Here is a 26,293-nt window from a genome sequence, read left to right as displayed (position 1 = left end):
CAAGGGGGGAAACCCCGTTCATTTCTGTAACCCTGGTTAACAGTCCTAGTCTGTGCTCTGTGTCTCCCACCGACAGCTGTGGCTTGTCCCCTCCCACTAGCAAGTCCAGAGGATGGCTGTCCCCTTCAGGGTGTCGAACAGACTCCTCTCTGCAGGCAGGATTTCTGGAAACTAACCCATAAATGCAGACTTTTCTAGCTCCTCCGCAGTCCTGTGTCCTCTGAGAGCAGGGCCAGTTCAGCCTTTAAGGCCTGTGCAGCAGGGGCTGTGGAGAGTAAGGGCACTTACAGACACCAGAGGACACCCCATCGTATCATGTGGTTCCCCCAGGGCTCGGGGGCAGGCTGCCCAGGAGGGCCCCAGAAGCCCAGCCACCGAGTCCAATGCCAGTCCGAGGGAGGCCGCTGCCGACAGCGCCCAGCATCTTCTCTGTCACAGGACGAATCCGTGGTTAATGTCAGCAGCTGGCTGCTAAGTCTTGCTCTGCAGAAACCATTCCTCATCTTCACAGACATGAGTTTTGAAAGATTGTCCAGTGTTTACATGATTTGGGGGGATTGGTTTTCCACATAAAACTCCGTCTTCCTGGCTCTCTGTGAAAAGTCAGAAGATCTGGCCATAAAAAGAGAATTTCCATTCCCCCTTCCCACCCCGGACCCAGGTTCCCTCAAGGTTAAGCCTGGTCTCAGTGTGGTGCGCTTGTTCCAACTGATGAACCATTAGTGATAACGTTGTTGGTAACGAAAGCCTACAGTTGATGTTATGACTTTGTCACTCTTCGGCAGTGCATGCCGATGGGTCTTGGAAACCAGTTTTGTCTTGGAGAAAGTGCAGCCAGGGTGCCCCTTAAAGGCAAGGGTGGTGAGACTTAAACTCACTTACTTTTCGCTCATTGTCAGAAAGGGCCATCCCTTGGGAAGGACATCATGGTGGGGAAGGTGGGGGTCAGAGAAAGGAGGACCCTCCGGGAGATGGACTGACTCTGTGAACTGCAGCAATGCAGGAAGAGGCAGGTTCCCATCTGTCCTCGGAGTCGTCGTCAGCTTGACAGCACATAGCAACAACAACAACAGAATGCTGGGTGAACATCTGCAGACGCTGGACGGCCCTGTGGGTCATCCGTCCATCCCTGCCTCGCTCCTCCTGCCACAGGGATGCTTTCAAGCTGCCTCTCACACATGCCGGACTCTCATTATTCACAGCTCATTTGAAGGAGCGTCCACGCGCTCTCACGTGGACGGGTCTGTCTACCAGTCACCGTCCAGAAAAGGCCAGGGAGCTGAGAGCTCACGTTCAGCCTTTGGGCACCCAGGTATGGTGCCATCACTCCTCTGTCTGCTGGCCCAGTGGGCAACACTCATGCCTTGCCCACCAGCCCCCTCCAGACGAGGTGACCAGAGGAAGTCCTCCATCTGGAACTACCTGGGGCGGCTGGTCAGTGTGCCACCAGCAGGCCGAGGGGGACTCTGGAACTCAGACCCTCCATCCCCACTCCCCGGGATGGCGGGTCTCTGTGTCACCAGCAGGCCGAGGGGGCTCCAATATCCTTGGCGTTAGAAAAGCAGAGATTGGCCACTGTGACTCAGGCAATTGCATGATCGTGCCGAGAATCACAAATTGAAGAGGATTGGTGTCACATTCATCGCCAAAAAGAACGTTTTCAGATCTCCTCTAAAATACAGTGCCGCGAGGGACAGGATGACGTTTAAATGCATCCCAGGAAGGCCTGTTCATACAGCTGTTACTCCAATATATACATCAACCATTAAGGCCAAAGATGAAGAAATCGGACATCTGTACCAATTTTTGTAGTTTGAGATTGGCCAAGGATACAGTCGAGATGCAGGAGGAATAATTAGTGACTGGAATGCAAAAGCTGGAAACAAAGAGAGAATGGTAGTTGGAAAAGATGGCTTTGGTGACAGAAATGAGCCTAGACGGATATTAAATGATAAAATTTTGCACAGTTAATGGCTTTGCATTACAAATACTTTTTTTTAAAACCCCCCAACAGAGACTATCCACGTGGATCCCCTGTGATGGACGACACAGGAGTCGGATCCCTCCGTCTGTGGGGGGAGGTGGTGGAGAAGCTTGGCATCAGCAGTCAGACCAGCCCAGGGACTGACTGTGGAGCAGACCGGCAGCTGCTCAGAGGCAGGTAGGGATGGGAAGGGAAGCAAATAAAAACAAGTCCGTGATAAGAACAAGAACCAACATATCACCTCGAGTCTATCCCAACTGGATTTAAAAAAATAATCTCAAGGATAGACATAAGACACTGAGGACTAATGACTAACGGCCTGGTGAGTTGTGGGAGGACACCATCCCCACATAGAGCAAAGGGGATTACAGAGACAGGAGAGAAAGAAAAGACCCAAACAGATGTCGGAAGAGACTCTGAGCCTCACACGGGAGTGAAAAGAAGCCAGAACAAGGGGAAGGCATGCAACGGTAAGAGAGCTGAACAGAAGATTTCAAAGGGCAGCCCACGAAGACAAAGCAAAGGATTCTCATGAAATGCACGAGGAGATGGAGGTGGAAACCAGAAGGAAAAACCCACACGGTCTTTCTCAAGCTGAAAGAAGTGAAGAGCAAGTTCCAGCCTGGAATTGCAATGGGCCAAGTCCTGAGTGACTCTGGAAGCATCGAAAGAAGAAAGGGGTACACAGTCAGTGAACCAAAAAGAATCTGTCAACACGGAACCATCTGAGGAAGTGGCATGTGATTAAGAAGCAGTAGCCTGGAAGAAGGAGTGGCATCCACTTCTGTGATAGCTCACCTTTGGAAACCCTATGAACCTGGAGAAAGGAAGAAAGTTACACTAGCGCTCGGGTCTTTTGTTCATAGGGTTACTATGAGTCACCTACGACTCGATGGCACTTAACAACAAGAACAACAGTACTGAAGGAAGGTGTCTAAGCTGCGTTGAAGGCATTGGCAGAAATGAAGGCCCCAGGAATCGAGGGGCGACCCCCTGAGGTCTCGAGAAACAGATGTGCAGCCCTGGGCCTGGGGCCGCTCACCGTCTCCACCAACGATGATGACTCAGGGTTTCAGATGCCTGTCCTTTCAGAAGTGGGTGGCCAGCCCCGTATCCATCGTGTGGAAGCTCGGCTGGGGCCCGTCCACCGCGGTGTTCACCCTGCTGGTCTGTGGAATGAATACCTGCACCCCGGCTTCCAGCATCACGGCGACACGCAAGCCCCCACAGTTAGAGAACGGACAGCAACTTACGGTCCCTCTGCTGTTGGGTTGATATTTACAAAACTTCCTGTTGTCAGTCACAGCTTATCAGAAGTCTCCAGAAGTCTCCGGTGAAAAACAGCGAGCCTTGTAAAGTAGCTGTTTCACCACGAATTGATTCCTTTTCAGTAATCTGTCGCCAGCGTGCACAAAACAAGCAGTTTAACCTAAGCTTTTTTCTGGGAACAAGTTATGCAAGAATTATCTTTGCCCTTAAGCTTCCTGGAACATTCAGATTGAGTTCTTAGCCTCGTGTTTTCCGAGAACAGCTTTAGCGTTCCTTCCATTTCCCCCCTTTTGACCTTCCTGGTAATCACAGGGCCTGTGAGGGGCCTGCCTGGGGGGATGCATGTGTGTGTTAGCTGTCCAGGATGTCACCTCTTTTTAGATGTTGTTGTTGTTGTGTACCGTCAAGTCAGAACCAATTCAGAGCTGACCCTCCAGTGAGTCTTCAGAGGCTGTAAATCACACGTGAGGAGATCGCCCATCCTTCTCCACGGAGCAGCTGGTGGGTTCAAACCACCTATGTTTGGGATGACCACACAGCTCTCTCTCCACCACTGGGCCACCAGATACTAATACATGAATGCAAAGGGGTCATATACTGTTTCAGTGGAATAAAATGAATTGGATTTAAAAATTCTTTACTCTTAGGACTATATTTAAAATTATTTTTCTGTTTACATATGTAATTTTGCTTTCATAAGTCAGTCTGTCGCTGTAATGTCAATCCAGAAAAGAAAGGTAGTTAAGTTCGACGTGCAAGTGGAAGGACTTCTTTTCCATGATGTCAGTCATATATTTATAGTCTCTGTGCGCCATGTTAATGCAGTTATCTTGAAAGTAAATGTTTTCACTTTAATGAGGGGAAAAATGTTAGTGAATGTAATAAGATTTTTCCCGTAGATCCCATTTTCTGCCGAAAAAAAAAATTTCACATATTCTACTACGAAGAAAATGAACCACTGACTTTAGCTGTTGCTGTAACCAATGTAAAAATGCTGATATACTTCAATGAGAAGCAGACTTCTAGCAGTTTTGCTTTAAAAGGTGCCCACTTCAGTTCTGATCTTGTTCTGTCATAGCTGTTGTTACAAATGAACAAACGAGTGGTATTAAGTACTGTGTCCTGGGCAACGTGGATCCCAGCCACGTGAGACATAAATGGAGACTTTTCAGGTTACACAGGTACTAGTATTTTTAATATGTTTTGACCTTTGGTGTTAGTACTGTATTAAATTATCTCACGTGCTGGTATAGTAAATGTATGCTGCTTTGTATCCACGTGTGTGTCGCATTTTACAATCAAAGTTAACAGTACTGTCTCTGCACCTTAGTACATAACTAAGCAAGCACGTAGAGTTAAAGAGGAACGTGGCTGACTCCACTGCAGTGGCCACTTGTTCAAGTTCACCAGCTTTTGAGCATCACCTGGGGCTGGAGCTGCCCTTGTCAGCTCACCAGGACTTGTACAAGAGCTCGGCCCTGAACTTGTGTCGTGGCAGTGAGCACTGCTGGCCCTCCTGCCTGGAGCTGCTGGGTCAGCTGACACGGGTGTATTGTTAAAATTCTCTCAAAAGACATCAGAGGTCTGCTACCTATGAATGTGGTTTGTCCTTTTCCCAACTGCTGCCCTCACTGGATCCAGTCGCATGTTGGGTGAATGTAGCAAGGGTTAGACTTGACTTTTCTTTACAAAGAAACAGTAGACTCCCAACAGAGCCCCCCAAGAGGAGGAGTTTCAGTTCCCGTGGAAGAGACTCTAGGAGAGAGACGTCAAGGGCGGCGTTGAAGTGGTGGAGGCTCAGAGCCTCAGTGAGCTTGGCTCATTGATTCCCCTGATTAAACTTTATTTCTGGCCGCACATTCTCACACCCTGTTGTTGGTGCTGTTCTTAGATGCTGTACAGTTGAATATGACTCAGAATGACCCCGAGGACAAGAGTTCTGAACCCCGACCTATCCTGGGCCACCCTTAGAATCTCTGACGCGCTCAAGCCAATTGCAGCAGTCACTGTATCAAACTTGGTTGAGGGCCTTCCTCTCCTTCACCGTCCCTGCACCTTTCCAAGCATGACGTCCTTCTCCAAGGAATAGCCTCTCCTCGCAACATGCCCAAAGGATGCAAAACAAAGCTTTGCCAGGCTTGCCTCCAAGGAGCAAGAAGGCTGCACCTTCTCTAAGACATACCTGTTTGTTCTTTTGGCCGTCCATGGGATGTTCAGTGCTCTTCTCCAACACTATAACTCAAAGGCATCGATTCTTCCCCCATCTTCCATGTTCATTGTCCACCTCTCAGCAGCATAGCATGTGATAGTCTGAATCAGGTGCACCTTGGTCCTCAAACTGACATCCTTGCTTCTCAATAATTTGGAGAGGTCCCTGACTCCAGACTTTCCCAGTGCAACACGTCTCCTGATCTCCTGACTGCTGGTGCCAAGTGTACTAATTACGGTCCAAGCAAGTTGAAGCCCTGCAGCTGATGCCAGTTTCCTCTCATGCTCTGCCAGTTCCCGTCCGTCCGCTGGCATGCTCTCTGTTCCTGTGCCCTGTCTGCTTGGCACCTGTGAGTGTTTGCTGGGGACAGCTGGTGTCCCCACCTCCTGGGTACCCCAACCACATGCTTGTCCATCTTACTGGGTGATCCATTTTTGGAGTGAGACCAACTACCTTCTTGTTGCAGGGTTACCCTGAAGATCTCCGTTGGAGTCTTCTAGCACGGTCTTCCCTTTGCTTGTTTCCTAGGCAGCACAAGTTAACTAGCACTTTGGTTACAATCTGTTCCACACGGCCTTGTGGCTAGGGCGCTGTGCTACCAATCCAGGGGCAAGCAGTTCAAATCCTCCGGCTGCCGGTGGATGAGTGTGGGAAGCCGAATATAAAATTTAATATTAATAATAAATCAAATGCTCTATCAGGATATGAGGGAGGCATAATACAAGCTAGAATTCACCCTGCAGCACTAAGGCAATCCTTAAATGTTTACAGGGGTAGGCTTAAGGAAATCTTTAAGGTCTACATAATTCTTACTTTGTATTTACTGAATCCTTCCCTCCTGAGGTAAGCATAAGGTAAACAATAGAGAAGAATTAGGCCTTATTTACAAAAGACTTCCCCATGATCTTTTCTTTTTATTTACTACTCCCTTGTGATTTTGCTTTGTTTACCTTCCTGGTGATTCTCAATAAAGACCCAGAAAGGCAGTAGCATAGGGGCTGCGGTTCTCCCAGCTGTTAGCCCCATGCCTTCACGCTTTCTGGCCTGACCACCATTCCTGTGTGTCCTCCTGTCTCTGCCTTTTCTTCTGGTCGACAACAGACGAGCAGGCTCCTTCCATGCTGTCCAGCTGTGAGAACCCCTGGGGAGGTCAGCTGGACGTCGGCACACAGTCACCACCCCAATAAGAACCCCTGCGCTTTGGGCCAGCCGTCATGTGGGCCAGGCATAGATTATGATGTGTTTTTGATGGAAGATATTGAAAACGCAGGCAATCATAAAGTAAACAATGCATTATTTATCACATCAAGAAATTCACTTTCAATCTAACTTTATGGGTAGATAAATCTGTATCTCCTTTTACTTACACTTTATGAATAGAATGTAATCTGCTCAGACACACCCACTGCTTTTGATTCAAGCTCGTAGTGACCACAGAGGATGCTAGTGGTCTCTTCTGGTAAGAAGCTGCACTGCTGTCCCAAAGGCACACGGTTCAAATCCACCAGCTGCTCTGCAGGAGAAGGCTGGGCAATCTCCTCTCATGCGATTAACTGCTTCTAAAAACCTGCTGGAGGGTCAGCAGTGCATCTGTTCTGACTCAGCGATATACAGCAACAACAGAACGGTCTGGTAGGGAGGCCACAGCTGAAGACCAGCTCATCCTTCTCCTGTGGAAGAGCTGATGGGTTCAAACCACCCACTTTTCACTCAGCAGTCTCCGCTTAGCCCTCTATGACCCCAGGGATCCCGAGACACTTGCTCTCAGAATGTTGGGCATTTCGGTTTCTCCTAAAAACCCCACTATGATGCAGCAGACATACTTGTTCCTGTATCTAGAGCTACATTCTTTAGGAAGTCCAACAGAAGTTTGTGAAAATGGACTTCCTGGAGCAAAAAGTGTGAATGTGTTCAAGTTCTTAATTCCTAGCATATTACCAAATCCATTTCCAGCAGTCCACACTCATTTGTATTACTATACAAACAATATTATTATAATTCATTTTAGTCTGTTAGTATAACAGCAAAAAATGTGACCACAGGTGTGTTATTATTTAATGCAATTATTAATTTATTGCCTCTTGCTCACTGCTGCCCAGCCAGGGCTGCCCTGGGCTGACCCTCCATCTGTTTCTATATGGGATTTTTGTCCTTTTTGTACCTACTTATTGTATTTTTTAAAGTTTTTAATGAACCTGTATTATTTATATATTAAGCATGTTAGTATTGTGTTGGAAATATTTGGTGAAAATATTCCCTAGATTTATATATTTTGCTTTTATGCTATTTTATAATATGCAAAGTATTTAATTACGTGTAATTGATTTTATCTATATTTTCTCTGCTGTGAAAAACAGTGACCTTAACTAAAAGACAGCACCAGGAAGGGCAAACGAGTGGCAGACAATGTAATAATTACCAAAAAGCAATATTCCTAGTGTCTCGAGGGTGTGTTCAGATCGATAAAAAGAGACTTTTGCAATACAATTGAAAAGCTGAGTAGTGCAGAAGAAAACACAACTTATAGGAAACACAAATAATTAGTAATTATATGAAATACATGTTCAACCTAATTACTCATGTAAAAATCGAAGATTAAAGTATGATACCAATTTTTGCTCATTAAATTAGTAAAGACTAAAAAGAAGAATAATGTGCAGGCTAAGAATGAGATGAGATTGGAATCCTTGTGCTAATAGGTATGAAAATGTACTTGACCTTTCTGGAATTCATTTTACAATAACCACCCAGAATCTTAGAAATTCTCCTACCTTTTCACATAGTAATTACCCTGTCAGAACATCTTCCCAAGATAATTGTCAGAAATGAGGCCAGACACAAGGCAGAGATACCCCCCAAAATACGGCAAGTCCTTACAAGTAAGATATTATTCTACCATTGAAAAGGGAGCCCTGGTGGCCAAGTGGTAAGGAGCTGTGCTGCAATTCCAAAGACTTGCAGTTCAAATCCACCAATGGCTCGGCGGGAGAAGGGTGGGCAGTCTTCCCATGTGACTAACGGCCCCTGAATTAACTGACTCGCTGGAGGGTCAGCTGTGGCTTGGTTCCTACCCGGTGGCACACAGCAACAACAACATTGGAAAACACTCAAAGAACTTGAATGTCACAAAAAATGCTCATAAAATTTGATGTAGAAAGAGATATACAATTGTGTTCTCAATTGTTTAATGGATTGTTGGTGTTTGGGTTTTTGGTTTTTGGGGGTTTTTTGTGGGGCAATAGGGTGTGCAAACACAAAGTAATACTCAGAGAAGAGAGAGATGCCATGGCTGTCGGCAGGCAGTGGGGTTTTGGGGGTAACAATTCCATTCTTCCCTGTACACGTCTGATCCTAGAGAATTTACTAATATTGTGGCAGTCCACCTTCTCAGCAAGCTGTTCACAGTTCATACATCTATAAAACAGAAGGTTTGCCTAAAGTCCTTCTCTATTTGCTCTTTGGGTCGTTCAGAATGCATCTTCTACAGGGCGGTTGGAAGCTGTTGCTCCTTTCTGAAATCTCATCCCTTTCAGGAACCAGCGTTTGCTTCCTACTGTACGCACGGTGCCCATGACACAGAGTCTGGCACAGGCTGATCACGCAGTGACTCTTGGCTGAATGAATAAAACGCAAGCCGGACTTTCCATCTCTTAAGTACAGTGTTTTTCTCACCTTCATGGTCAGAAGTTTTTCTTTCTGTTTGTCAAGATGTTTAAGGTGGTGAGTTCTAAGAAAGCCCATGCTGTCTGACTGTATCCCTCCCTGGACAGAATGTCACGACAGCGTTTAGGGTTGTATTAATTCAGGGGCAGCCACATCATACCACAGGGTCACATTCATCTCTGATGCTGGAACGTCTGTCCTTTACTAATGCGTCTGCCCGTCTCCTAACTCCCCGGGCTTGAAAGACCTGATGTGAATCTCCAATAATTTAATCTCATTAGTGTCAAATGGCAATCCTTTTGTATCCTGATTCTATCTTTTCATCTGGTTATGTCCCTTTGCGGTGTGTGTCAGGTGCACATTTAATTAGCAAACTCTCTGGCTCTTTAGGTTAAAGCATGAATTTGTACGGTTCCGGGAAACATCCTCCCAAATGAAAGTTGAGATAGTGGAATAAGCTCCCTCAGTTAGTTATAAACCCCTTTATCGTCTGCCTTACGCTTCTTTCTTTTTGTTTGCCTTATACTATTTCACTTAATATACTATACTGTCTCGAGAGAAAGACAGGCAATCTCTCGCTGGATTTACAACAGAGGAAGCCAGGAAGTGGCAACCATGGGTCTGCCCTGACGTGAGGGTGATGAAGTTGGGGTGATGATCCCAGGAGACTGTACCATCTCTCTCTGCAGTCTAAATATTCAGTAACTAACACACAACAACGATGGTGAGAACCCAGTGCAGCTCCGCACTCTTCTCTAAGAAACAAGTGCACGGGGGAAGTCACATCCTGACTCCGCACAGAAGCAGGGAACCAGCCCTCACCCGCACAAGCTGCCCCTGGCCCTGGGCCTCCGCCTGGTTTTCAATAGAGGAGACCCTGCATGGCTGGCTCCTTCATGCCCTCTGCTGCCCAACAGAGGGTCGCTATGGCTTCCCAGTGACACCACAGCAGTGTGTTTGGGGGTTCCCCCCATTTTGAAATTATCACATATAAATGATATTTTATTAGCTATGTTATTAGACTTGAGATTTCATGAAACAAAGTCGTTCTCTGCCCACTGGGAGGAGTCATTGCGTGTCCCTACAGGCGCCATGTGTGAAACCCCAGTAGTGACTTGATCCACCTCCAGGGAGTCAGGACGCTGGAAGCCACTACACGGAGACCACAAAGGTGAGTGCACATCCCAGACCGTGTGTGGTGGGCACCTGGCCGCCAGTGTCACCGGCCACCGTTAGACCAGGTCAGCCTTAGAGAAGGCCAGCCGCCAGGTTAACCCATCCAGGTTAGGATGGTGACTTCTCTGTCACCCGTTCCCACTGGGGAACCCCACGCCTGTCACAGTGCTGGCTGGCACGTGCTGTGTGGAGATCATGTCTGGGACTCTGGTTACCTGGAATGGTCCCACCTTCTGTGAGGCATGGCTGTGTCAGGATCATGGCTGGGACACCATCTTAGCTGGCATGTTCCGTTACCCGTGTGACATGTTTCTTTTTACTGCCAGGTTCTTAAAGTCTAAATCTGGTAATTCATTCAGAGTACACACGCATTGTGAGAACGGTTCACGGGGGAAAGAATGTTTATGAAATCAACGCTGCACGTCCCACTCGAGTTAGCTCCGCGCACACGCACCCACTCGTTGCCATCACATTGGAACTGACGCCTCGCTGACCCTCCAATGAGTTTCTGAGGCTGGAGCTCCGCTCACCAGAGGAGATTGCCCCTCTCTCTCCTGGGGAGCAGCTGGTGGGTTCAAACCCCTGATAGATGCAGCCTTTGGGCGAACATGTAACCTCCTTCAGACTACGCCACCAGCACACAGAGAGGGGAGAACCTAAGCCCCCAAATGGCCAGCATTCCTGAAGTCCTCTGTGACACTGTCACCACGCTTCCCGAGCCCCCAGTGGGTTGCTCGTCGCAGATTCAACCTGTCCAACTGCCGGCTGTTGATAGCCACCTTCCCGCAGGCCAGAGCGACAGGGCACCTCCTGACCGTCTGCGCTGCCCTGTGATACCAGAACGCCCATCTCCGCCAGCTGCCTCCCTCTGCTTTTCCGGCCTCGTTTTTCCTTCTTTGTTCTCCCTCCTCTACAGTTCCTCCAGGCTGGAGTGCTCCATGATGAATCCTGGTGGCTTAACGGCTATGTGCTCCGCTGCTGCCAGCAAGGTCAGTGGTTCAAACCCACCACTTGTTGAGAGGCAGAAGGATGTGTCAGTCTGCTTCCACAGAGAGGCACCGCCTTGGGAACTTTCTCGAACAGTTCTCATTTGTCTCTGGGGTCAATGTGCAATAGCATAGGCCAGAGGATTGCCCCGGGGGCCAGAAGACCACACCTCGCTGGGGGCTGAATCCACCAGCGGGTCTGTGAGAGAAGATGGGTGATAACCGTGTGACTTAAAGCCCCTGAAACCCAGGGGAGGGGCAGTGAATCGGTCCCATCCTGACAGCAATGAGCTTGAGGTTTTCAATCTCAGTTGGAATTCGCGTAATAGCAGGAGGTTTGAAGAGGGTTCATAGCCTGATCCCAGAACCTACAGGTTTTGTTGACGATAAATGAAAGGATTTTGAGATGAGGGAGGGTATCTTGAATTATTTGAGGGGCCCAGTGTAGAGAGATCTGGAGCTTTGTGGTAGGAACTGCACTGCCAACACAAAGGCTCACTGTTCGATTCCACCAGCTGCCTGACGGGAGAAAGATGGGCAGTCTCCTGTCGGGCGATTTACAGCCTCTGAAAACGTGCTGCAGGGCCAGCCACCGGCTTCTTAGCACTAGTCTACCAGAGCTGGGCGGCAGCTGGATTCTGGTTTTAGAGACCATGATCAGGAAGCCCTGTGGGCGGCTCTGTTCTGTCCTGGGCATTCCCACGAGCAGGAATCAGCTTGATGATGGCACTTCTCCACTTTGAACCTTTAGGGAAGCGGGCAGCCACAGCCTGCTCCTGGAGCAGCCGGCGGGCTCTCCCAACAACTTGGTATCAGCCACGGGAGCCGCTCACCTAAATACACAGGAGTTAGAGACCTACCAGTTCATGACGTGTTTGTTCCCTTTGACTTGCTAAATGTTTTTTCCATAAAAACACATTCTGTAGCTAAAGGTCAACAAAGTATCAGGGTGAGTGCATTTCATTATTGTTGCACATATCTAGATGTCTGTTAACAGGCTGTTACTGTTTGGAGAAGTAATAACAATAACAATAATAATAATAACAATAATACCACCAAGAGAAATGAAACTAATAATTCATTATGTTCCTATTCCATCCATTCTTTTTACTCCCTTCCAGTAATATCACACATTCTTTTGACACATAGACTCTTTGGTGTTTCATATTCATTGTCCAACTCTCAGATGCATACAAAGCAATTGAAAATACCATGGCTTATGTCAGCATTGGGCATGTTGATTGAAGGGGCCAGTCCTCTTAAAAAGACATCATGCTGGTAAGGTGGAGGGTCAGAGAACAAGGGGAAGACCCGCCACAGGATAGATTATCACAGTGACTGAGGCAATGGGCTCCCCCCCCACACCTGCATCAGAGGTGGTGAGGGGACAGTGTTAGGATGGTCAGGAGAGGACAGTGTCAGGATGGTGAGGACAGAGTGTCAGGATGGTGGGGAGGGGACAGTGTCAGGATGGTTAGGGGAGTGTCAGGATGGTGGGGAGGGGACAGTGTTAGGATGGTGAGGGGGGACAGGAAGTTTCAGTCTGGTGCTCACAGAGTCCCTGAGTCATCTTTGACTGAACAGCACTTAAAGCAACAACAAGTGCTGATGGCCTAGAGGGTCAAGCTTTGGCTGCTAATTTAGGGAAGGCAGACCAAGCCCTCAGCAGCCACTCTGTCTGAAGAAGACGCAGCGTGTGCTGCCGTGAGGGACAGAACCTCGGACCCTCTGGGGAAGGACTGCTCAGTCCAGGACAATCACCACGAGTCAGAATCAGCTCTCCACGCTGGCTGGTGGGACACTGATGGCAACGGTGTGTGAATTCACAATGCGTGAGTGAAGTAGAATGCTGTTTGAATTGCACACAATTTATTTACAGTTCCCTTAAAATCTAAATTAAAATAATAAATCAAATAATTAAAACTCATTTATGCTTTTAAACATTTTCCTTCTAAAATGCATAAATTATTTAAATGGAAAAGGCAATGTTCACGAAGAATTAGTAAATAGCTGTTTTTCATTTAAGTGCTTTTTCGTTAAAATGTCTAGGTCTGTCCACACACAGATTTAAGAGTTGTCTGAGTGATTTGCCCTCACAACGTCTTCCTCGGCGGCCATCGCCGTTGTTGGGAATCTGTGACAGTTGTGAATCCCAGGATTCCAAAATCATGAATTTGAAGAAACATAAGAAAATAGTATGATGGAGAAACAATACTTGCCTCTTCCCCTAAACATTTTGCTCTACTAAAATGTTAAAACCCACCAATTAAAAGTGTATAATTGCCCATCTGGTGAGGCAGTTTGAAAGCGCTGCACGTTACTACAGAATCCAGGAAAGGAGGTGTTATATTTATAACGCAGAGTTGACAGGCAGAAGGTCTGAGGTCTGGCTAGTTTTCCTCCTGTTTTTACAATAATTGTCATATACGGTATTAGTTCTTGTGAGACTGACTTGGTTCACTCGGCATACTTCTCTCCAGCCTCTCCCGGGTAAGACCCTGTGTTATGAAATCGTCGATCCTGAGTGCTGCACAGGATCCCGTCGTGCGAATGCACCACAATGTCTCAAGCTGTGTGTTTGTTCGTGGGCATTTGGGATGTTTCCATTTTCTTGCTATTGTGGATAACACTGCTGTGAACATAGGTGTTCATCTCTCCCTGTTCGTGACTCAGTCCTGGTTTCCTTGGGGTCTGTCCCTCAGCCCATCATAGGCCACGGACTCCAAGTCCCAGGAAGGAGCGCTGCCCAAGCTCGGGGGCCTGCTTTACTCCTTTCATCATGCTCATAAGATCATCCCACTGTCCCTCATCTCCTGCCTTGATTCAGGGAGATTTCCAGGATGACTTTGAGTTGTGGGTGTGTAGGGGGTGTGGCCATAGCTCTGGGTGTGTGTAGGGGTTTGTAGCCATAGCTCGCAGGTGAACTTTATATTTCTCTAGACCTGACTCATATCTACCACAGATCTGTAGAAAGCTATTTCATTTCTCTGAGCTTCAGCGTCCCCCTTTTTAAAGCTGGGATAATGGTAATGACTTCACAGTTCTGCTGTGAAATTTCAATGAGACAGCTAAGTGTCTAAGACACACCTCTGTTCATTGCCCAAGCTCAAGAAGAATTGCTTTGTGTCGTGTTCAAAACCAGCTACGGGCAGATCTCAGAAGATCCGACAAGCTGGGTCCCAGACAACTGCAATCAGGTGAATGTGGAACTAAAGCCTGTCACACAAGTGTGGTGTTGTGGTTGTTTCTTAATAAAGACTTGTGTTTACGCCCAACAATAGACAGGCCTGTAACAGTAACAATGACTCCAGGGTAGGCTGCATCCCTTAGAATTACCAACACCATAAAAAAGCTCTGATGGCGTAGCAGGAAGAAGCTGTGCTGCACTACAATCTCGAAGGCAAGCAGTTCAAACCCACCCGCTGCTCCAAGGGAGAAGGAAGGGTAGTCTCCTCCCGTGAGATTAAACTCCCTCTGAAAAGACACTTGAGGACCAGCTACAAGTGGGCTCCCATTCGATGGTTCACAACAACTAAACAACAGTAACAGTCAAAGAACAGCATTTACCCGAGGACAACTCCCTGAATGAAGGAAGGGGTGGGGCAGAGGATGAAGGGAGATGGGCATTACAGGGAAGGGGTGGTAAAACGTGGTTACATTGTAGGTATAGTAATTAATGCTGTAAAAATATAGATGAACGTCTGAATGAAAAGCCAATCTACTTTGTAAACAACTCAATACCTTTTTAAAAAGCAATTTTTTTTTTCAGTTGGAGTGCATTCTTTTTTTAAAGTTTGTACTAGTTTATTTACAAAATCTGAATACATTGTAGTCTGTTAAAGGAGCTGGGGTGGGGTGGTGCATCACATGTTGCACTACCAACATGAAAGGCCAGTGGTTCGAATCCATCAGCAGCTCCTGGAAGAAATGAGATCATTCTCCTTAGGCAAGGATTTACGGCCTAGGAACTCGGAGGGGCTCTGGGCTGGAACCCACTTGCTAGCCCTATTATTTGTTGGGTTATTTTGCGATCTAAAAGTTTGACATGTTGTGAGAGTTGCCAAAAGGTGACACACAGACCCGAAGTGAACGCAGACTGTTGGAAAATGTGCGATGGACTTGCTCAACGCTGAGCTGCCAGAAATGCCCAGCTTGTAAACAAAGCAGCACGTTCAAAGCACAGCAAAGCAAGGAGCTTGACGCAGAACAGACCAGTGAGCAATTCCTGCATCAGTGGGACTGACTGACAAATCTCTAGGAAGGCAAACATGCAGTTTCACTGATTTATACAGAATTTACTCTCTGCTGTCTCAGGTAAAGGGAGCGCTGGTGGTCCGGTGGGAAGAAGTCACGTTGCAGTCCCAAAGGTATGTGGTTTGAATCCACCAGCTGCTCAGCAGGAGAAGGACGGACAGTCTCCTCCCATGAGATTTATGCCTCTGCAAACCCACTGAAGGGTCAACAGTGGGCCAGTTCTTAACAACAAACAACAACATAACAATCTCAGGTGAAGTCGCTTCTTACAATGGCCTTGGATTACACTCTCTGGGGAATGACGAGAAAGCAGTTGTTTCAACTCTTCAAGTTCTAAGAGGAGAAAAGACAGTGAGAGCTGGACGGAAATAGGAAGAATTTAGTGGGAAGAAGAAATTAGAAAAAGAAGTGGCAGTTCACTCAAGAACTCTCTAAGAATAAGGCAGAAATGGAAGCTATTTTATCGAGTGTCAGGACACGGATGGCCCTGGAAGGCCGGATGACCTGGGGACATCGGGATGGCTCCCTGCCTTCTTACTTGTCTGGTGTCTTTTATAACACCACACCGAATGTTGAAATTAATTCCCTCCATCACGTCCCTGAATTAAGTGACTCTCTGTTTCATCTCTCTGTAAACAGACTGGAATTAATGTGTCTTTTTTCAAGTCTATTATTTTATAGCTTACCCTCAGGAGCCCTCCAAAATCCCACTAATGAGTAGAAAGCATGGTTTGAATTTCGACAGTGATAGTGTATGGTAAAGACGGAAGCGTATCTCAATCTATTAACAGTCATTTTTGGCTGAGACGCAGTGGAAAGCATTATCTCCCCACGTTTTCTGAGAACTGCCCCACTGTCTGTAAAGCAACAGTTTTCTCTGCCTTTCAGAATTTCCTCTTTATCTTTTATCAGTTTGACTGTGATGTTTATAAATGCGATTTTGTTTGCATTTATCCTGCTTCGGGTTGTGGGAATGTTAGATTGTAAATGGATGTCTGGCCTAGATTTTACTCATTAATTCCTTAAGTATTTTTTTTTCCAGCCACATCCTTTCTCTCTCCTCTTTCTAGAAGTCCAGTTACATGTGTGTCAAACTCTGAGAGGTTCTGTTAATTTTTCTTTTTTTCCTCTCTGTCTTCAGATTCAATAATCACTATGAATCTATTCTTCTCCAAGTCATTGACTCTGCTATTTATAGTCTAGAATGAGACAACGGGACTAATTTTCCATTTCAGTGATTTTTTTCTCCCTCTTGAATTTTCATTTAGTTCTTTACAATTGTTTCTGTCTCTCTGCTGAAATCTGCATTTGCTTATTAACTGTATGTATATTTTCATTTATGTTCCGGAACATATTTATAACAACTGCTTTTAAGTGTTTGTCTGCTAATTGCTAATCTTTTAAGAAAGAGAAAGAGGAAGACCCTCGACAAGATGGCTTGGCTTGGTGACTGTAACAGCGGCTGAGGATGGGACAGGGCAGGCAGGGTTCGGATCTGTTGCCCACAGGACCACTGAGTGTCATCGTTGACGGATGGCACCTAACGTCAGTGATTGCTAACCTTGGCATTGGTTTATACTTTATATTCTCTTTCTTACATCATTGCCTCATTCTTTCTTTTCTTTTTGAAGGAGCTCTGGGAGCCTAGAGGACAAGGAACTGTGCTGCCAACCCAAAGGCAGGTGGTTCGAATCCACTAGCTGCTCCGAGGGAGGCTGGACCGTCTCCCCCAGTGGGGTTTATGGCTCCTGAAATCTTGCTGGACGGTCAGCGATGAGTCTGTTCTGTGACCCTAATTCTTAAGTGTCTTCAAATACAACATGAATCTTTACTGAAAAATGAACCGTAGGAATTGCCTGGAGAAGATTTTGAGAGCTGCTGGGTATTGAGGTGACCAGTCAGGACAAGTCAAACTAAAAGTTAAAACACCCTTTATTCATGTGCTTGAGGGTATGACAGCAAGAGAACACGCTAGAAGCGTTCATCCTGACCTGCCTCAGTTCTACGTCCCCCAGATGGGCACAGAGGAGAGATCTGGAGGGTCCTCGCAGAGGGGACAAAGGGACAAGGGGGTCCTGCCAATTTCAGATCTGCGGAACAGGGAGGAGAGTAGATGACACCTGGATCCCACCTAGAGACAGGAGGGGGAGTATGGTCACCACTGACTTTTCTTTAAAAACAATTTTTTAATTGGTTTGCATATGCTTTGTTTCGTGTATGTACATTGTGTTTCATACACTCTGATTTACAGTGTGTTTTGTTCACATGTATTGTGTTTTACCCAGTCATATACATTGTACTTTATATAGGGAATTACTACTGATCTGTGCCCATTATCGCCCTGTGTTCTCAAGGCCCCAGTGAATCTTTCCTAGTCCTCCACCCTACCTCTACCCACCAAGCTCTGTTATCCTCCTGACTTCCTCTCTTCCTTTATTCTGCTCCCTTCTTCCCTCTCCCTTTCCCTTTTGAGAATATCTTGCTCAGTTATCCTTCTATTTTCACAGTAGTATTATGTAGTCTTATGCAGTATTTATCCTTATAAGACTGAGTTAGTTCCCTCAGCATTAATGTAGTCTACAACCTCCCATGTTATATGTTATTTTATGAGACCATTGTTCCTCAGTGCTGCATAGTATTCCACTGTGTGAGTGCACCACAATTTCTCAATCCGTTTGTTTGTGCATGGACATTCAGGTTGATTGTATTTTCTTGCTGTTGTGAATAATGCTGTGCTGAGCACAGGTGTACGTAACTCCGTTCATGTCTCAGTCCTGGTTTCCCGGGGCATATTGGTAGAAGCAGGATCCTGCCGACTTATTGATTTCAGGCTTCTTCCCACTGAATTGTGAGAATGCGTTTCTGCTCTCTAAGTCACCAGGTTTATGGGACTTTGTTATAGGAACCACGTGAAACGTCCAAGTGCCAGTCCCTCCCTGCGTGCTTTGCAATCTCATCCAGATCATTTCAACACAGTTCCTGCTGAGAAGCCAGGCTTACAATGTATTAACTTCACAGATGCTGCTTTTTAACCACTGGCTGGAAATTGCACTCCTGGCCACTGGGCATGCAGCGGTGTGCCCAGCGCACATGGTGGTGCTGCTTGAATCCCAGGTGGGCTTTAAGAAGGATGTGACAGTGCAGAGATCCCCTCTACTGCTTGGCTTCCTGTCTGTGCTGCAATCAGTGAGCATGCTAGTTACCCAGTCCCTTACGAGCCCAGTTCCCGCTCTCTCCCTAACAGGATGCAGGCAGGAGTCCATCAAGCTTATCGCTAAGTTGCTCCAGAAGGGGCAGCAGTGCCAATAGAGGTCCTGCTTTGTTGCATTTTAATCTCAGATTACCAGCCGCCTCAAACAAATGGCTCTAAATCTTTTTCTAGCTTTTGGTACTTTCAGAATAAATTCCAGATAGCGTGGCACACAAGGGTTCCCGTGACTGGCTTCTGACCCGGCTTTTCGGCTTCCTGTCTGTTAAGCGTGTCTCTGTGCCTCGACTGCTTGTGTGCCTTTGTCTGGAGCTCAGGCTTCGTGGGGGTCCTCAGGGCTGCTGCCCACAACCCGACTCCCTCGCTTGGGAGCCCGGAAGAGTCGCCCTCACTGGAATCCATGAGGGGCCATGTGCTCCCGTCACCGTCAGAGCCAGAAGGCTCTGTTGCTTCCTTCTCCCTCGGCCACCACTTCAGGCAACACTGGAGTCTCATCCTGGGGGAACCTTGAGAGCAGAGCCACTGCCAACCCACAACAGACCTAGAGGAGGAGCAAGAAATACACCTTTGCTTCCAAACCACTGGTTGTTAAAACTACTTGCTGGTTGTTTAATACAGGAGCATCCCTGATGTTCTTTTGTTTTCAAATGTGCTACTTGCTTGATGTCTAATCCCAGACAAGATCCCCTGTAAGATCGCCAAGGAAGGACAGAACCCAATTCAGACCAAGAAAGACAGTTTATTGAGGAGAAACTGCTGGGCTGGTTCTCAAGCAGAAGACCAGCCCCCACTAAAAGTTAGAGAGGGATTTTGTATTTTCTTACAAGAGACTTAGTTAAAACCACGAGTTACCGCTATACAGCAATGCACAGACCAGTGCTATACCACCTAGAAGAATGTTCGACAAAAAACCAATTTGAACCCTTTGGGGCTCTAAGCCACCATCTACCTTAAACCCTCGGCCAAGCTTCTAGAGCATTGCTGCACAGAGGTAACTCGTGGTCGCTGTGAAGCTGAACACTGTGACACTGATGTGCCAAATGTGATAATGGTCACCCATGGTGGACAGTGTTTGGTGGAGCTCCACGATTAAAACAAGCTTGGAAGCGGGAGTGGCATCCACTTCTGAAATGGTTTGCCTCCGGAAACTCTATGAACAGTGCTCAGGGCTTTCGTTCATAGGGTCACTATGAGTCATCTACGACTCAACAGCACCTAAAAACAATAACAATAAGGGACTTGGAGAACGGGATGTTTACAGGCAGTTCAAATCCACCAGCTGCTCTGCATGCAAAGGATGGGTGGTCTCCTCTCCTATGGTTTACAGCCTCTGAAAACCCACCGGAGGGTCAGCTGTGATCGATGGTTGCACACCAACAAAACATGGGGTTTTGCGTGGAAGAAAGACATGATGCAAGTGGGCCGGGGTCTCAGATTACTATTCCTGGGGAAATGGGGGGTAGGGTAGTTTCACAGAGAGAAAAAGCACAGCTGCTGTTTCCTGGGACTGGATTCTCTGAGTAGCTGTTCCGGGAGAGGAAGGCGAGAACTCTGCAGTCCTAATACCCCCTCCATGATGTCTCCTGGACTCCACGGGGCTGCGGGGTGCGTGCTTCCTCCCTGTCCTCCTACAGGTGTTATCCCGAGAGGAGTGTGATTAGAATGCTGATGGCTTCAGTCGGGTTAAGTATTCAATGCAGGAATCAGGATTAATCATTTATCTTAGACTTGGTTCTCAAGAGAGACAAGAAGAGAAACTACAACAACCAAATGTACTGGTGTTGGGTGAACTTGAACTCATGGCAACCTTCCGGGGGGTTCCCAAAGTTGTAAATCTTAATGGGAGAAGGTCACCTCTCATCCTCACTCAGAGCAGCCAGTGGGTTTGAACTGCTAACCTACATAACTCACTGTACAAACAGGTCTCATAAACACACAGTACATATAAACATGACGCATGGAAGTATGGTGGGTCAGCAACAGAGAGGAAGGCCTCCCGAAGAGATGGATTGCCTTTGTGACCTGAATAACTGGTTCCAGCACAGCAGGCATGAGGGGATGGGGCAGGGCTGGGCGGCTCATGTGTCTGTAGAGACTGTGGGTCAGATTTCAGGACAGAGACTTCTCTGACTCACTAGCTGTGGTGGCTGGTGAGCCCACAGTGCTCTAATGAGGCAGGTCACTGGTCCAAGTCCAAGAACCAGGGCTGAGGAGCCAATGCATTATGGAGCGCAAGCCAGGGGCTTTGCTAGGTACCTGCTGTATGTACTCTGTATAGGCCACACCCCCAGAGCAACTCCCTTTCAACTGATTGGCTGCTCAACAGGTCTCATCAAGAGGATTATTGCATCAGACCCCATCAGGGCAATGCTGCCTCCTAACTGCCAGCCCAGAGGCTCACAGCCAGGCACGGTGACCAACAGCTTTGACCATCATATTCTTCTTCTTGTTCTCCTTTTTTTCTTTCTCTTGCTCTCTCTCTATCTCTATCTCTCCCGCCCCCCCCCCACAATTGAAGATAACATTTTCTGGTTTTGCTTTTCCTTCATAGCTCAGAATTCCAGCTCAGTTCATTAGAACTTCTCTGGCAACTTATTTTTCCACCAACAGGAAAAATAGATTTTACTAAGATGTGAAGGGTGCTCAAAAGCCCAAGCTTAACCATTTGTTTGTTGGTTTGTTTGTTTTTGTTTTTATCATGCCATGTTGTCCTTCCAAACCTGGTATAAGAGAAGCTGCCACAGCTTTGAGGAGCTTCAGCACTGGGGCAAAGGAGCCATCGACTGCCCTAATCATCAGAGGACAAGCAGCCCCACTCCCACCCCCCAGGGCCTATGCTCCTGAAATTCAGAATCACCGTGAACGGAATCAGGACAATCACTACAAAAGAGAAAAAGAAGCTGTTTGGTCCTTGTCGTTTGAGGATCTCCTCACCACTATGCACTGTAAATGGAAAGCAAGTCAAAAGGAATCAGCTTACGTCCAAGCTCTCGCAGGAGGTTGGTTACCGCGCGTGGCATTATTCATTTGTAGACAGGGTGTGGTTTTCACACCACACTGTGGTTTTACGCACAGGCTTTCCCTGCCCCTCTGCCTTTGTGGGGAAGCTCTGTTCAATTCGTTGATGTTGATGAGCAGCCCAGCAGCCGACTCATAGCGGACCCTCCAGCAGAGTGGCGCTTCAGAGGCTGTGAATGACATGGGAAGACATTTCTCACCGTCCTCCTGGGGGCCACCAGAGACACAGGGCCTTGGGTTAGTAGCTCGCCTCCCTGAGAACTACACCCCCAGAGCGCTTGAAAATCTACAGGTAAAAGGCACATTTCCTTGGGTTGTGAAGCCTTTGTTTTAAGGGTTCTCTCTTCCCGGCTGAGCTCTGGGGCGTGGTGGTAGAAAGAAGTACTGCTAAGCTGAGGCCACACCCATCCAGTGCCTTGAATCGGCCAGCGGCTCCTCAGGAGAAAGCCGGGCAGTCTCCTTCTCCGTGATCCGCAACCTCTGACCACTCACCGGAGGGTCAGCTGTCAATTGGCTCTAACTCAATGCGAGCGGGTGTTTTGAGTTTGAGGTTATCAGATCTCTACCCTAGGAAGAAAATAAAGAAGTGATACACTCGAACTGCCTGCCAGAAGAATGAACAATCCTGCTTTCAAACAAACGCAACCAGAATGCTCCTTCAAAGCAAGGATGGAGAGACTTCGTCTCACTCTGGACATCACGATTGGAACATCAAAGACGAGAGAACGTGAGAGAGTCCCTCAGTGTTTGACATAGGCCTGGTGGGAAACAGACTAAACACACCGTATCCATGGAGACAGTGCAGGGTCAGGGACATTGGGTTCTGTCACAAGCTCACCATGAGTTGTGAAGGCCTCAACAGTATCTAACAACATCAACACCATGGGAGGAGGTAACAGCTTCCTTCATAACCTGATCTGATTGAAAAACCAGCAGAAATCAAGGTGGAAAGGAACACGTTAGGCACTTCGGGCACCCCAAAGACTTGATTCATGTCTACCAGTTTCTGCTTCAAGATTCACCTCCGAGGGTATTTAGCTTCAATATTTCACCTCCCAAACCAGGCTTCCATTGTGTTGTTGAGCTAGGCTCCTGGCAGGTTGAGGAGGAGAAAAGATAGCCTAGGATGAGAAGAACTAACAGCTAAATATGAAAGATAGCAGACTGGAAATTACCCACTAATTCAAATCTAGGCACAGTGATTTCTCCAGAGGCTGCCAGGCGGCTTTGTCTAGGTGGAATGCGGAGGTGAAGCTCGTCTCTAATTCATCACTTAAACTGCCTGCCTTTCATTTCTCATGGGGGCCGCGCCGTGAGTTAGTTAGCACATTACGCTTCTTGCTACCCAGAGGGTTGGTGCATGTTTGTTCTGTTGAAAGGCAGAGCCGAAGCCAAGTCTTCTGGTGATATAATTGCCAGGGTCCCAACTGGCAGATTTAATTTCTTAACACATTGGATCGTATCCAACTTGCGCTGGCTCAGCTGAGCACAGATAGATATGAGTGACCGACCCAATTAAAGAACTCATCAATCAGTGACCCAATCAATACGCACTAATTGAGGAGCTGCAGAATACTGGATTAGTGTTACGGGAGATGCCCGTATGCACAAGACCTGGTCCCTGTCCTTAAACAAGGCAGGGGATTCTGAAGGATTGTTTTTCGTACTGTGTTCTCTACTGCACTGGCCTGCCAAGTCCATTTGAGTCCGTCCTGACGGCGTGTTGGGCAAGTCTTTTCCGGAGAAGGGGGTCTCTAGGGAGTCCAAGCGGTTGGTATCCTTCGCTGCTCACTGGAAGTCTGGTGGTTTGAGGCCACCAGCAATGGCTCCAGCGTGTCAGAGCTGATGAGGACAGCACCACATAGGACAGGGGTCAGGTCTGTTGTTCTCAGGGTTGTGATGCGTCGTACTCAACTCAGTGGCATCCAACAACACAAGTTACCTCAGGAGAATGTCCTTCTGAAGACCCATCATCGAAAACCCTTTGGAGTCAGTTACTGCCCCGACGGGCACGGGATGGCCACGAGCTGACGTCCATTGGAGGTTTCTGTGCTTTCCCCCGAGGGAGCCCGGGATCTGGCCGACATGACCGTGATCAGGTGGGCTGAGCGTCAACCACAAGCGAGCACGTGGGCATGGCATGCCATCTCTTCTTCCACCTCGGCTTTGGGCCTCCCCACCCGGGTGGTCTTCTGTCCCCTCCCCTGGGTTTTTCATTTGTTGGCTTGTGTCTTCCCATTCCTATTAGTAGATTCCAGTCTTCAATCCCAGCGCCCTCGACAAGAGCCCCGAAGCACCCAGTCTCTCTGCCCGGGTAAGAAGGTGGAGTTTATCAAACTTGGTACTACTGTCATTTGTTGTTGCTAGGTGGTGTTGAGGCAGTGACAGTCCTATGGGTGGAAACCCCACCCTGATTTCCACCACGGTCAAGTTCACCGCTGCCGTCGCTGTGCCAGTCCATTTTATGGAGAGTCTTTCTCTCTTTGCTGACCTTCCATCTTCCCTAGCTTGTTGTATTTTTCCAAGAAATGATGCTGACTGGATGCTCAACGTATATAAGACCAAGTTCCACCATCGTTGCCTCCAGAGAGCACTGGTTGCACTTCCTCCAAGATATATTTGTTTTCTTGGAAGCCCGATACATATTCAATCCTCTTCACCATCACCACAATTCAATGGCATTGATTCGTCTGGGATCATCCCTGATCATTGTCCAGCTTCTACATGCATACCAAGCAACAGTCTAGCACTTCCCTAAACAGGTTAAAATGGAAATGCTGTTTGATCTGCCAGCCGCACTATGAGATACGTACCTATGGGAATAAGAGCAGTGTCGTGAGCTCAGACATGCACACACGTGTTTATGGAAGTGTTATTTACAATAATGCAAAGACGTGGAAACAAACCAAGTGTCCATCAGTAGATGAAGGTATAAAAGACGATGGTACATCCTCACAGGGGAATACTATGCAACACTGAAAACACACAATAAAGACTTCACAAAACTGCATAATATGGATGCATCCAGAGGACATCGTGCTATGTGAAAGAAGTCAGTCATGAGAGGACAGTGTTGTGTAAGACCATTGAGATAAAACGCCAAAGGAAGGCTTACACACAGAATCTTTGTTAGATGGTGGCCAGGGAAGCTTAAGGAAGTGGAAATTAGTAAATAGATGAGTACACGTTGAGATGGGGGATGGGAAGGTGATATCCCATGAGGGGGTGATTAGTACAATAGCATTGAAGCAAGGGAAGACACAGAGAGGGGTACGAAGATGAATGGAATTCAAATTACAGGGAAAAGTGTGAGAAATGGACCGAAATGAATGTTACAGAACCTAATTTGTAAGAATGATTGAATGAGAAATATTTTTATATAGTTTGTAAATCTTCACTCAAAAGTTTTGGGTGTTTTGTTTCTTGGGGTTGGTTTGTTTTTGTTTTTTAAATTAAGGTGCTCACCAAGTTCATATACATTGTGTTTCACACTATTCTTCACTCATCGTGTTTCATGCAATCGTTCTAACGCATTGGACCTTACCCAGTCTTGGAGCCTGATCTGATGCAGGTTGGCCTTTTATGCCAAGGAGTATTTCTCAGGTGCTGGCCGGTTCTGTCACAATGTCTCTGTATGTCCCTTCTGAGAGATTTTGTCTCTGATGGTCAATATTTCGATTCATCAGTTGTGCCATTTTCTTATTCTGCCTTTGTTCTTGGGTAAAAACTTTTGCCAAAAAAGAAACTTTCTCAAACAAAAAAAAAGGAAAAGAAACTTTTTCCAGCAGCTAACTGATGCTTTCCTTTTATTATCACTTTTCAAAATAATCAATTCCCCAGGATTCTCTAGTCTTAACCAGTTAGATTTCCTTTATATGTATATGAGCTCAGAGTTTTAAAAATAATTGGTATCTTTCAGTCGTTGCAGGTATTTTCCTTTTTGATGTTTAATTTGTCCCATCTTTGGCTACAGGGACGCTGTTAAGTGCTCTCCGGAGTTCTTTGGACATGACACCATTGGTTTTTCACGGATCTCCTTGCTGTTTGACGAGAAGGTGTGCCAGGCCAAGAATCAGTCTATTTTCTCAGTAGCCCGGGTGTGCTGGTCGGGTTATAAGAAGAAATGAAAGGAGAAGAGCTAAGCTAGGTAATGGAATTAAGATGATGCTTTACATTCAAATTCTCGACAGATCTTTTACCTGAGCTCCTTTACTCTGCTTCTATACATCCTTCATGAATTCGTCGTGAATTCTGATCTTGACAACATTGGGGATGACAGAATTAATTTCACACACGTGCCCATGTGGTTTATCTTGTAATACCTACACTAAGTGTTAGCATAGCAATATCAATTCTTACTCCCATATTGTTAGTTTGGTTACCAGAAACAGTTGAAAAACTTTCCCAATGATGCCACTGTTGTAGAATGAGACTGTCCTTGGGGTTGGGGAGAGACTGAGTAAGATGGGTTCAATAATGTATACTGCACTGAAACAGAGGAGGGAGAAAACTGTTTAAAAGAGATA

The 26,293-nt window shown here is 46.9% G+C and overlaps 1 pseudogene; it reads right to left on the bottom strand.

Annotated features, from left to right (window-relative positions):
- The window catches only part of LOC102849447, a 76,165-nt pseudogene extending 52,311 nt beyond the window's left edge, over positions 1–23,854 (bottom strand).
- Between the last annotated feature and the right edge of the window lie 2,439 nt (positions 23,855–26,293).

The sequence above is a fragment of the Elephantulus edwardii genome, unplaced genomic scaffold (assembly GCF_000299155.1).
Source record: "Elephantulus edwardii isolate Elephantulus edwardi_28Jun2011 unplaced genomic scaffold, EleEdw1.0 scaffold00265, whole genome shotgun sequence".
Taxonomy (NCBI): Eukaryota; Metazoa; Chordata; class Mammalia; order Macroscelidea; family Macroscelididae; genus Elephantulus; species Elephantulus edwardii.
The sequence above is the reverse complement of the archived record's forward strand: the minus strand, read 5'-3'. Positions and strand labels throughout refer to the sequence as shown.